A 12680-nucleotide genomic window follows, 5' to 3' on the forward strand; every position below is an offset into this window, starting at 1 on the left:
GTTCAGCTCTAGAGACTACCCACATTACCTACCATGGGACCCTCTCCACAAGGTGGCAGTTGCTCCTTCAAGGCCTGCAGGAAGTGTCTCTGAGCTTTGAGTCTCTGACTTCCTCTGAAGTCTCTGACTTCAACACTCCAATTTAAAGGGCTCATGTGATTAGATTGAGGCCATGCTTTCTTGAAGTCAGCGTGCCCTATAGTATAAACTAATCAAGGGAGTAAAATATTCAAAATCCTGGGGACTATGCAGGGTTTGTACACCAAGGGGTGGGGATCTTGGTGGCCATCTTAGAGTTTTGCCTACCATGCAGGTTAAGGGGATGAGTAAGGTGCACTTTTATATAGGAGGGTGAGGGGCCTCTCTGGCAAATAACGTTTGAACAGAGCTACATGCTTTCTCTGGGAAGAGTGTTCCAGGATGAAGGAGCAGCAAGTGCCAAGTCTCCAGGGCAGGGACATGCCGAGTATGTGTGAAAGACAGCAAGGAGGCCAGCATGGCTGGTGTGGACTGTTGACGGGGAGAGTGGGAGGCAAGGAGGGGAGCACTACAGGTTCAGATCAGGTAGGGCCTTGTAGGCCACCATGAACACTTTGGCCTCTACTCTAAACCATTGCTTCTTTGTGTAAACTCACACCTTAAAATCCTGATTTTGCAAAGAAGTTTTGCAAAGGGAGTTGAGATGCATTTCAGAAAATATACATGTGATACTAAACCTTTAGTCCTGGTTCATAGCCTGGGATGACTGAGGTCCACAGTGGTTGTTGGAAATGGTAATTGGATGGGGGACTGAGGAAGAAAGTTTACAAGCTATATTCAATGTTTTAAAACAATTAACGGAAATTGGACATGTTCCCATGGTGAAGCTTCTGGAGGAAATAAAAATGTCAGGACAAACACATACATGCACGCTTATAATACTCACTTAGTGATGTTTTCAGTCAGACTAAATATATGGTGCCTGTTAAATTTAAAGACTGTTTTGATTTCGACACTAATACAAACAAACTTGCATAGCCTGCCTAATCTTAACTATGATTAACTTAAGATTCTTTGAATTTTTTCTTTAATTTATGGATTAGATATTATAAAGTTGGAGCTTCCTATGTGACAGGAAATGTGAGATTAGCTTTTGTAATTGGGCCACGTGTTTCCTTTTACAACTGCAAAGCCCATACTGCTGTATCTATTTAGGCATCTGAAAGAAGAAAAAATAAAAAGCTTCAGAATCAATTTAGCAAATCAAAGCTTCTGCCTGAAAGGGTTACTGATGTGTAACCTTCAAACTATTTTGCAAAACTGGCAGTTTTCCGACTATAGAGATACAGATAATCCCCATCCATCTTTCCTACTCAAATAGAAACTTTAAAAAGTAATGTGCTGAATTTCTAGGCATTGCTCAGATACTTTACCTGGATGTCTCAATGCGTCTCTAAGATGTGACAATTTCTCTTTCTCTTAGAGTTTCCTTCCTGCCAAATCCCCTCCTTTTTGACCATTTAAAAAACAATATATATAAATATATATATGGCATACAATTTTACATTTAAACCGTTTTACGTGTACAATTCAGTGGCATTAATTACATTTACAGTACTGTGCTATCAACAATACCATTCATTATTAAAATTTTTATCACCCCAAGAAGAAAATCTGTACCCATTAAGCAATAACTCTCCATCATCCCTTATCCCTAACTCTTGGTAATCTCTAATCTACTTTCTGTTTTTGTGAATTTGATTATTCTAGATAATTCATATAGGTGGAATCACACAGTATCTGTCCTTTTTGCCTCCTTATTTCACTCAGCATAATATTTTCAACTTTCATCCATATTGTAGCATGTATCAGAACTTCATTCCTTTTTATGGTTGAATAATATTCCATTGTGTATATGTGTGTGTGTGTGTGTGCGCGCTGCATTTTTTTATTCAGTCATTCATTGATGGACATTTGGGTTGTTTTGGCTATTGTGAATGATGCTGCTATGAACATTGGTGTACAAGTATCTGTTTGGATCTCTGTTTTCAGTTCTTTTGGGTATAGATCTGGGGATGGAATGACTGGTTCATGTTAGAAACAGGGTTGTACCTGGAAGAAAACAAAGGCTCACCCGATTGTAGAGGAGAAAAGAAATTTATTTTCACTCTTGCAAGAGCGGGTGCATGCCCAAAAGAGAATGAAGTGGTTGGTGCCCCGAACAAAGGAAAGCAGCACGATGTATTTCCTAAGCCTAACATGCAGGTCCCTCCCCGGTTTCCCCATTGGCTGGGTACTCCAGAGGTTACAGTTGATCCGAGAGAGCTGACTAACCCGCCTTTGATTACACCTCATATTCCTTCACATTTTAGTGACCTTGGTTGTTACTTGTTTTTACCCAGATAAGGAGCTGGCATTAACTCTAGGCTTACGTCAGAGGCTCTTCTTTCCCTCTAATTGCCGAGTCAGTTTGTGCTAGTTGTATTTAGCTTCTATTTCCCCTGTTCCATATCACCTTTATGTGAAAGCTAAACTTAACCTTTTTCTTACATTCATATGGTAATTCTATGTTCAACAATTTGAGGAACCAACAAATTGTCTTCCACAGAGGCTATACCATTCTGCATTCCCACAAGCAATGCCTGAAGGTTCTAATTTCCCCACAGCCTTGTCAGCACTTATTATTTTCCTTTTCTTTTTTTTTTTAAATAGCCATCCTTGTGGGTATGAAGTGGTATCTTATCGCGGTTTTGATTTGTAGTTCCCTAATGGCTAATGATGCTGAGCCTCATTTCTTTTGCTTATTAGCTATTTGTGTCTTCTTTGGAGAAATGTATGGTCAAGTACTTACCCATTTTTATTGGGTTATCATTTTTTGTTGAGTTGTAGGAGTTCTTTTTATATTCTGGATATTAAGTTCTTATCAGATATGTGATTTTCAAATATTTTCTACCATTTTGTAGATTGTCTTTAACTTTCTTAACAATGTCTTTTGATGCACAAAAGTTTTAAATTTTGATGAAGTCCAACATGAACTTTTTCTTTCACTGTCATATCTAATTTATTGCCAAACCCAAGGTCATGAATATTTTTCTCTGTGTTTTCTTCTAAGTATTTTATAGTTTTAGCTCTTATATTTAGGTTATTGATCTATTTTGAGTTCATTTTTGTATGTGTTTGTAGTGTAGGGGTCCAGTTTCATGTGGATATCCAGTTGTCCCAGTAGAATTTTTAAAGAACCTATTCTTTCCCCATTGAGTAGACTTGGTACTCTTGTCAAAATCAATTGGCCATAGATGTGTGAATTTATTTCTGGACTCTCAGTCCTTTTCCATTAGTCTGTATGTCTAACTTTATGCTGTTTTGATTAATTTAGCTTTGTAATAGGTTTAGAAATTTTTGTATCATCCAAATTTGATTTTTCACTAAAATTTTGACTATTCAGGGGCCCTTGCAATTCCATATGAATTTAAGGACCGATTTTTCCATTTTTGCAAAAAAGGCTGCCAGAATTTTGATAGAGATTGCATTGAATCTGCAGTTGGATAGTAAACATATTTACTTTTGAAACTTAATTTCACCTTTCCCTAGATCCAGCCCAAGAGTCCTCAGTACCAACTTCACCCATGGTTGTTCTGAGGATCAATTAAATAACGTACACAAGTAATGAACAATAATGAGTGCTTTCTTTCATCTCTCGTTTATTCTGTGTGTATGTTCCCACATGTCCATGTAATATACACATATATATGTATATGTGTACAGATTTTTTAATGAACTGTAATTCTACTGAAAGTGTATTGAATTATTTTCCTTATAATCCTCTCTTTTAAGAGCCCAGTGAAATATCCCTTTGTGATGGTTAGGTTCATGTGTCAACTTGGCCAGATGACAGTACCCAGCTGTCTGGTCAAGCAAGCACTGACCTAACAATTGCTGTGAGGATGTTTGTGGCTGGTTAATAAACCAACAGTCTGGGTTACTAAATCATCAGTCAATTAACTGCAGCTGTGACTGATGACTCACCAAAGGGTGTGTCTTCCACAATGAGAGAATGCAGTTGGCTGGGTTTAATCCAATTAAGAGGACCTTCACTTCTTCTTCGGCTGCCCAGTGAAGCGTTTCCTGAGGACTTCGTTGAAGTTGCTGGTTCATTTCCTGAGGAGTTCATCGAACACGTTCGTCAAAGATCCCAGTTCATTTTCTGAGGAGTTCGTTGAAGTTGCTGGTTCATTTCCTGAGGAGTTCTTCGGACATCTTCCTTGGAGTTGACGGTTTGCTGACTGCTCTACAGAATTTGGACTTGTGCATACCCACAGTTGCATGAGTCACTTTTACAAATTTGATAGTCAGAGACACCTCTCATTGATTCTGTTTCCCTAGAGAACCCTAACTAATACACCCTTCTTCCTTGGAAGCTACATAGACTCCTTAGCAAACTCCCACTGGATCACATCTAAAGGAAGAAAAGAGCTGAAGAAAGCTGTCATTACCTGCGGCTCTAGGTGAATCATAATAAATTTTATTTTCATAAAAATATAAATGCATATATATATATATATATGTATATTATATTTTGTATTTACCCATGCATATAAATTGACATGATACCTAAACTCTTCAAGCAGCATTTCCCATATATCTAGAGTTAACCATATTGGGAGTAGCACTGGAGATAAAGAAACCAAAATCCTAGAAAGTTCTCTTTTTTTGTTTAGGACTGTGGAGTGAGATATGACTACTAAACACTTGTAAAGATGATAATTACACTTAACCTATTGAGATTCCCTTAAAGCAGAATTCACGATTAGGTTTAACTAAGCAAATTTCTCCTTTGTCCCATACTTGAAAATTTACATTTCCCTATAGAAGACCCCAGGTCTTTGTTCTTGGCCTTATGGTTTCTTCTGGTTTGTTTGCTTGTTTTGCTGAGGGTCCTTGGGGATATAATCTTCTGAAATAGTTTCAACTAGTTTGCTTTTGCTTCTGTGCATTGTCAAAAATGTATTTCTCAAACCTGTAATTCTCTAATTTTATGTTTAGGCCAGTTCATCTTAGTTTCTGTAGGATATTTCCATTTGGATACCCTGTAGGTATATGGAGCAAAATGTAGAAGGATTTCTTAGTGTTTCCACCAAAACACTTTCCTTTTCTTCCCTATCATTCTCTTCAATGCCCCTATTCACCCTGTTTCACAGATCTATCCTGGTGATTTTTTCCACCCTTTGAATTTCAACATCATTTATTTTCTGCAGAAGGCATAAAGAAATTTATGATTTGATTCAAAAACTTTTCACTCCTTCTATTTCCATAGCATTATGCTGGTTGTTGGGAAAAGTACAATGATAAATTAAAAAGGTGACAGTCTAGAATAGGGTTTGGCAAACTATCACATGCCAAATCTAGCCTAGCACCTATTTTTGTAAATAAAGTTTTATTGGAACATAGCCATGCCCATTCTTTTATAGATCATCTGTGGCTGCTTTCACACTACAACAGTAGAATTAAATAGTTGCTACTGAGACCATATGGCCCAGAAAGCCTAAAATATTTACTATCTGACCCTTTACTGAAAAAGGTTTCCAAATCCTGATCTAAAAGATTACAGGACGTGGGTGTATGCATTTATGTGTTTATCATAGAGTAAGAGATATGTTAAAGTATAAACACACATTCTAATACATTTGAACTTAGATATACCTGCCATGAAAAACAAACAAAAAATTGATTTATTTAGATAAAAGAAGCAAAAACAGAATGCAAGTGCTCATGGCCAATGTGTAGCCACAGTGGTTACCATCAGCTCCAAGAGGACAGAGTGTGCCTATTTTGTTTACCCACAGTGTCTCCAGTATTAACACAGCATATGGTACCTGATAGGCACTCGGCATATTTTGTTTAAATAAATTGACAAAAGGGTGATGGGAAGTGGGGTTCCTCCTATATTACCATAAGCTCCAGCTGCCATATTTCCTCAATTTCCCAAAGACAATGTTTTCTTGATGGCTCATGGTACAGCTCATTTAGCTGGATGAGATCAGGTAAATAGCATGATCTGAAAGAATGGAGCAGAGAAGAGAGTTCTATTTGGTGCTAAAAACTGTGAAGGTGCTCATATGTATAAGGATGGGAGAGCTAGAACCATCTTCTAAGAATGGTTTTCCCTGTCCCCACCTTATCAATACCAAAGACATGTGTTAATAAAGACAAAGGAGTAATTAAGATCTGCTAAAGGGCTAAAAAATGGATAAGACTTCACAGAAATAGCTCATATTTCAATTGAATATTTGAAAATTAGTATAATTTTGACAACTATAGGAGAGCTGAGGTGGTTCTTTCAATAAACATTTACTGAGTACCTACTGGCATACTCATATAGATAGAAAGTTTACTCAATGTGAGCATCTTTCACTTCCTTGTGCCTTCTGTAGGACCTAGCACAATGACTAGCTATTATAAGTTGACAGTAAATACCTATTTAATTAAAGGATGAAGTACTATATGACAAATGCATGATACCATTCTACAGCATAAACAGTGAAAATGTTGAGAAGGCATAGCTTCTGGCAGGCTGTTTGGAGAAAATGCACTGCAGGGTCATTGTAGCTGAAGTTAGTGGGTAGGACAGTTCTGTGAGTAATAATTGCCATTTTTTACTGGTTCTTTTGAAATTGTAGCCATAGTTCTCTGAAAGTCACTCCAGTTTTTCAGTCCCTAGTGATTTTCGTGCCTGGTAGTGTGAGAATGAAAATTCCCGATTGTGCCCTTTGAGGTAGAAACTTAGTAAGTGGTACTAATATTAGAATGAGCTTGATGCCAAGGGCAAACTACTCCTGGTACAGTGTAGCATGGAAACAGTAATTTTAAGGAATTTTCCACCAATAAGCCATGGCTCATGTTTTTGGATGATGGAAATTAATTTTTTGGATACTGGGCTTAATTGAATTAGATCATCACTTTAAGCTTATACTAATAACTTTGATGATAGCCTTAAGTTTTCTGCCTTTTCAACTAAGTTCATTTGTGTGGTTTTAGTTATTGATGTCTTCTAAGCCTCCAGCCCAAAGCTTTCTGAACTCCAGAACCATAGATCTCTACTTGGTAAATATACAAGCAAGTAGACACAACATTGATATGTTCAAAATTGCATTTTTTTTTCAGTTGCAATTCCATATTCACGTTAGTTTGGTATCTCTCTCTCTCTCACACACACACACACACACACACACATACACATCCCCATTTTAACCTTTTTTAAGAATATACCTAGTGGCATTAATTACATGCACAATGGTGTGGTACCATCAACAATATCCATTATCAAAATTGAATTTCTTAAATTTTAAGCCATCCTTACTTCCTAATCATGATCATCTTTATTTGCTCCCTCCATCAGTGAATGGCATTATCTATCACTTGGAATCATTCCTCTCCCGAACCGTGGCAAATCCTACTGATACCTCTCCCTAAATATATTTCAGATCTGTCCGTTTGCACTTACTGTTTTTCGGGCCACCATCACCTCCTGTTCGTACCACTGCATCACCTTCCTAATCATGCCCCTGCTCTTTGATTGGGCCCTGTCCCTATCCATTTCTAGGGTCTTCCAGAGTATCTGTTGCTAAATGGAAATCCATTGAAGTTATTCCCCAGAGTAAAATATTTCTCTGGCTTTTCCTAGCCTTGGTTTAAAATTTAAACTCCTAAAATCCCTCTGGACATGTGCTCTCCCTACCTCCCCAGGTCCATCTTTTGCCCTCTTCCCATCTTCCCCATGACTTTTGATATACTGAGCCTCTCACTTTAACCCTGTTCTTTCTTGCCTCTGGGCCTTGGAACAATCAGGGCCATTCTTTCAGTATCTGCACCCCCTCTTCATCTGGAGCTCTCCTCTTTCAGATACTATTTTAAATATTACTTCTTCCAGGGTAAACCCAACAGTATATGCACCCTCCTTCCCTTGCAGCCTCCTTCCCTGCCACCACAGAGAGATGCCCCTGATGGTTATTCTCATTTTACTGTGTACTTTCCCATCAAAACCATCAAATCACTGTTTTTGTGTTTATTGAACTATCTGCTATCCTAGCTAATTGTTAATCTTTATTAAAGCAGGGTCTGTATCTTTCTTCCTCATGTTTGTAGCCCAGCTTCTAAAATAAATCAGGTCCACTGTAGATCCTCATTAAATACATGTTAAATGAATGAATGGATGGATGGTTCATATGGAGTACCCACTGGGTCCTAGACGCAGTGTCAGTAAAATCAAGTGCAGGGATAAGAAGATGATTAACTCCTGCCTAAAATCATTCATGATCTAGCACTGAAAATCCTCTCCTCTTAAAACCAATAAACTAGGTAACTCTTAGTGTTTAGCTATTAAATGACTTGTAAAAATCTTTTTCCATTTATCTTATTGTCACAATTATAGGTTAATTTCATTTTGGGGAATCAGCCCATTTCAGTCTCAGATACTCTGGGGCTGTGGAACTTCCTCCAGGCATGTTCTTCCGTGATTTAACTTCCAACACACTCATGCAGGAGCAATAGTGCACTGGGCTCTTTGAGTGTACACTGAGCCAGGAATCAGTGGTAAAGTGACTTTTAGTGTGGAAAAGAAAAATAAGTATTAGAATCCATTACTCAGATATGAAGAAATTAGCTTCTTCTGGGTTGATTATTTTTTACATTTAGCAGGAAAGAGAGGAAGGAAGGAAGAAGAAGGGAGAAAAGAAGCAAAGGAGAGAGTGAGGGAGGGAAGGAAGGAATGAGAGAAGAAGAGGAGGACAAAAGCTTATACAAATTCTAATCTCCAAACAAGTTTGTATGTTTGTATGTTTGAATTGTTTTAAAATTATAAATACATTGCAGCATTTTAAATCAATAATAATTGTTAATAATCTCAAATGAATGCAAGACTCCGTTCAATGTTTTATTAACTCATTTAATCCCATTGCTAATCTTGGGAGGTAAATTCTATGGAAATGAAAATCTTGGGAGGTAGGTTCTTGGAGGTAGAGCCAACTTTACAAGGAAACTGAGGCACAGGGAGAATAAGGAAGTTTACCAAAGTTAGAAAGCTGGGAGACAGGAGTGCCCAGCTTTGATCCTGGAAGCCAGCCCCCAGAATCTGTGCTCTGAACCATTTTTCTCCACTGTTCTCTTCTCTCAACATGTCTATTGAGTATCATCTATGTGCCAGATAGTTTCATATACCTCATTTCGTTTTAACTTTCCCAAAAACCCAGTGGCCTTGGGATTTTCAGATGAGGGAAGAGTACAGAATTATGGAGGGACTTGTTCAAGATGACTTAATTAGAAAGAGACAGAGCCGAAATTCTTGCTTAGGTGTTTGGACTTTAGGCCCAATGTTTGGACTTTAGGCCCAATGTTATTTTCATTCCCATACCAACAACTTGACCTTTTAGGTGTTTGTGAAAACAACTGAGAGAATTTGAGATCTCCTCTCCACCAACATCCATGCCAGAAACCCCCTTTCCAATCTCCAAATACCATGAGACATTGTAATAATTAGTACTAAATAGTGGACAGAGGCTCTTACTTTGTCATAATAGAGATTTACTAGTCACTAAGTGGTGGTTCCTGATTTCTAGAAAAGAGTATCTCATCGAGTTACCTAGGTTATCTTGTCCATTCAGATAGGAGTGGGGGAAGTCACCTGGCATAACCTTGCTGGTCTCAGGATTTTCTTCAGTAGGATTTGGAAAGCACTAGTTTGACAGGCAAAGGTGTTGAAGCATGTCTGCTGGAGCATACAGAATGTTCTATCACATTCCACCTCTTGAAGTTTCAGAGTTCAACAATAACAATAAATTAAGTGCCAGAAAGCACCATGTTTTATGATCATTTTGTACAAAGGACCCCTGACAAGCAAATCTCACTCAGATACTTTATATGTACAAGTCATAGAAAAGGCAATGTTGGAGAAATAAAGACAGTTCCCACATCAGGGAAGAAATAATAACAATGACAACAGCAAAAAAGTTGTGTTTTCCTCAGAAGAGCAAATCTGCTGAGGGCAAGCAAGAGACTTATCTTTGAGGAATGCTACAAAAGATAATATGTCAAAGAAGAGAAGACATTTTTTTCTGTTCCTCTGGGGTGAACTTAAAAGTTTCTACCAATTTCCTTGTGCAGCCTCCTTCCTTTTGAGTGTCATGATTTAGATTCCTTTAAAAAGATTTATTTGAAAGAAGCTTCTTCTACTATAGGGGCTGTTTGTCTCTCTCTCCCTCTTTTTTCCCTCCCTCTCAAGCCTTTGTAAATGAACAAAGTAACCACTTGTCCCATACAGGGTGCAGAGAAAGGTTTGGAGTGGGTTTTACTGTTCATTCAGGCTCTGTATTCAGCTAGTTGTAAGTGAAATCTTTGGAAACCACACAGCAGGAATCCTTTGCTTGGGGCAGGGGGTGGGGAGGGAACTTTGAAAAACCTATTGAAACTCTGAGAGCTGTTGGGTAGAAACTGTTCTTTTTGGACTTCCTCATGGGCAATACGGGAAATAAACACACACAGGAAGTCATTTAGCCTCTCTATGAACTGCGTGTTGACATTTGTTAACCAAAAATCCTTTGTGGGAACTAAAAAATTTTTTGCATGTTTTTATGCATACATGTGCACGTATATATGTGTGTGTGTATGTTTCATGTCTACATCTCTGCATGTGTGTTTTATAAACATTTTCTATTTCCCCCATATCATAATGTTTATAATGAGTGTTGCTAATAGTAAAACTAACAGTGGGGAGAAAAGAATAACTTACATAAATGTGGATACCATTTACAACACAGTTTTTAGGAACAGAAGCTAGATAAATGTGATATATTTCTAAACAAATAATATTTAAGAATCTGCTGGTGGGTTCACAGATGTACTTTGTAGCATCTTACACTAACTCTGCTTGGCCCACATTGTCATTATTTATATGTAAATATTTGTTTCACACTTTTTATCTTTACTTATATGATTCTTGCTTTAGAACTGAGGTAACCTAAAAATCTTCAACAAAGGGTCACTGAATCCCTGCTGTATAGAGGATACACGGTCTTATATAAACTGGAAATACTGATATAAAAAGTCAGAGTAGAAGGACAATCAATGCATTTTATAGGGGAAAATGAAGGTACATGAACAAAGGGATAGAATACCAGTGTCCAAAATGCAACTACAGAAGAGATTCTATACGGGCCATTTGGTTGTTAGGAAGAGAAATCCTCTCAAACTAGTGAAGGCGAAGGGGAAGCCACGGCAACTGTATACAGGACTCACATGAGATATGTTACAGGCCTTATGAGAAGTGGCAAGTCTTTGGGTTCTCTTCCATCTGGGCCACATCCCAACTCTACTCCTGTTTGCACGTTTGCTCCTTTCACTTTGTCTGGTCAATGGTCATTTAATTGCAATTTCTATTCAAGATCATCTAAACAGAAAATAATAATTTAATATCTGGATACTGGAATATCTCATGGAACTCAGAATCAAGAGGGTAGTTAGATGTTGCAAGAAAACAGAATAAAAAAACAAAAGCCATACAGAACTGAAATTTCCTTCCATTTCCAGTGAGTAAGAGTGCCTCTGGGGCTTGTTGCTCTTTCTCCCCATCCAAACCCCTTACTCTGGCTTCCTCCCTCCCCAGACAGACTTTGACTATTTCTCAATTCCTATAACCAAACCCCAGCTCTTCCTTTTCATCACTTATTAATTCAAGTGTCTGATGGATATTTACATTTCATCAGTGATTCCATATTTCTGGAAGAAGTTATCTGATTGGCTCAGGTAGGGTCAGGTGACTGCCTGGTTCAATCAGACTCAATTGGAGAAGTCGCCTGGAATAACCATGTCTCTATAGGGATGTACTTCAGCAGGAACTGTGGAAAGAGCAGCTGGTCTGCCAAGACTGGTAAAACATCTCTACTGCAATAATTATTGTAGGACTCTGCTCTATTAGTACACACAGTATATTCCATATATTTCAGTTGCACTTATTAGAAAGGACATACATTCTTTTTAAGACTAATGTTAGCAGTATTTTTAGGTTACCATTGGAATAGACTTAATGTATTTTCAGAGTAAATTTATTAACTGTATTTCTAGAATTACCTTGCACTTTCTTCTTGCTGTGGAGGGCATTCACTAATGCTACCTGAGCAACTTTTAAGGATGGCAAATTTGGACAGTTTAAGTTGGCTATTTTGTCATCACTGGTAGTTAATTAAACATGAGATAATGTTAGTGCAGGTTCCTGTTTGCTAATGCTTCACTGAAGGATGGCTGATGGCGTCCATAAACCTTTGTTAGCTGGGAAGGCACCTGGCTGGTGTCTGCTGAACCTGGGTTGCATTTCAAAATGGCGTTCTCCAAAATGTCGGTGTCAGTTTCCAATGGCCATCTTCAAAATGTGTCTCTCAGCTGCAGCTAGCTATGAGCTCCTTCTGTCTGAGCTTTTATAGGGCTTCAGTGAATTAATCAAGGCCCACACTGAATGGGTGGGGCCACACCTCCATGGAAACATTCAATCAGAGGCCACACCCTAACCCAAGGTGTCACTCGCAGTTGGGTGGGTCACATCTCCATGGAAACAATCAAAAGTTTCTAACCTAATCAACTCTAATACATCTGCCCCCACAAGATTACATTGAAGAATATAGCTTTTTCTGGGGGACATAATATATACAGACCAGCAC

The sequence above is a fragment of the Choloepus didactylus genome, chromosome 1 (assembly GCF_015220235.1).
Source record: "Choloepus didactylus isolate mChoDid1 chromosome 1, mChoDid1.pri, whole genome shotgun sequence".
NCBI classification, from domain to species: Eukaryota; Metazoa; Chordata; class Mammalia; order Pilosa; family Megalonychidae; genus Choloepus; species Choloepus didactylus.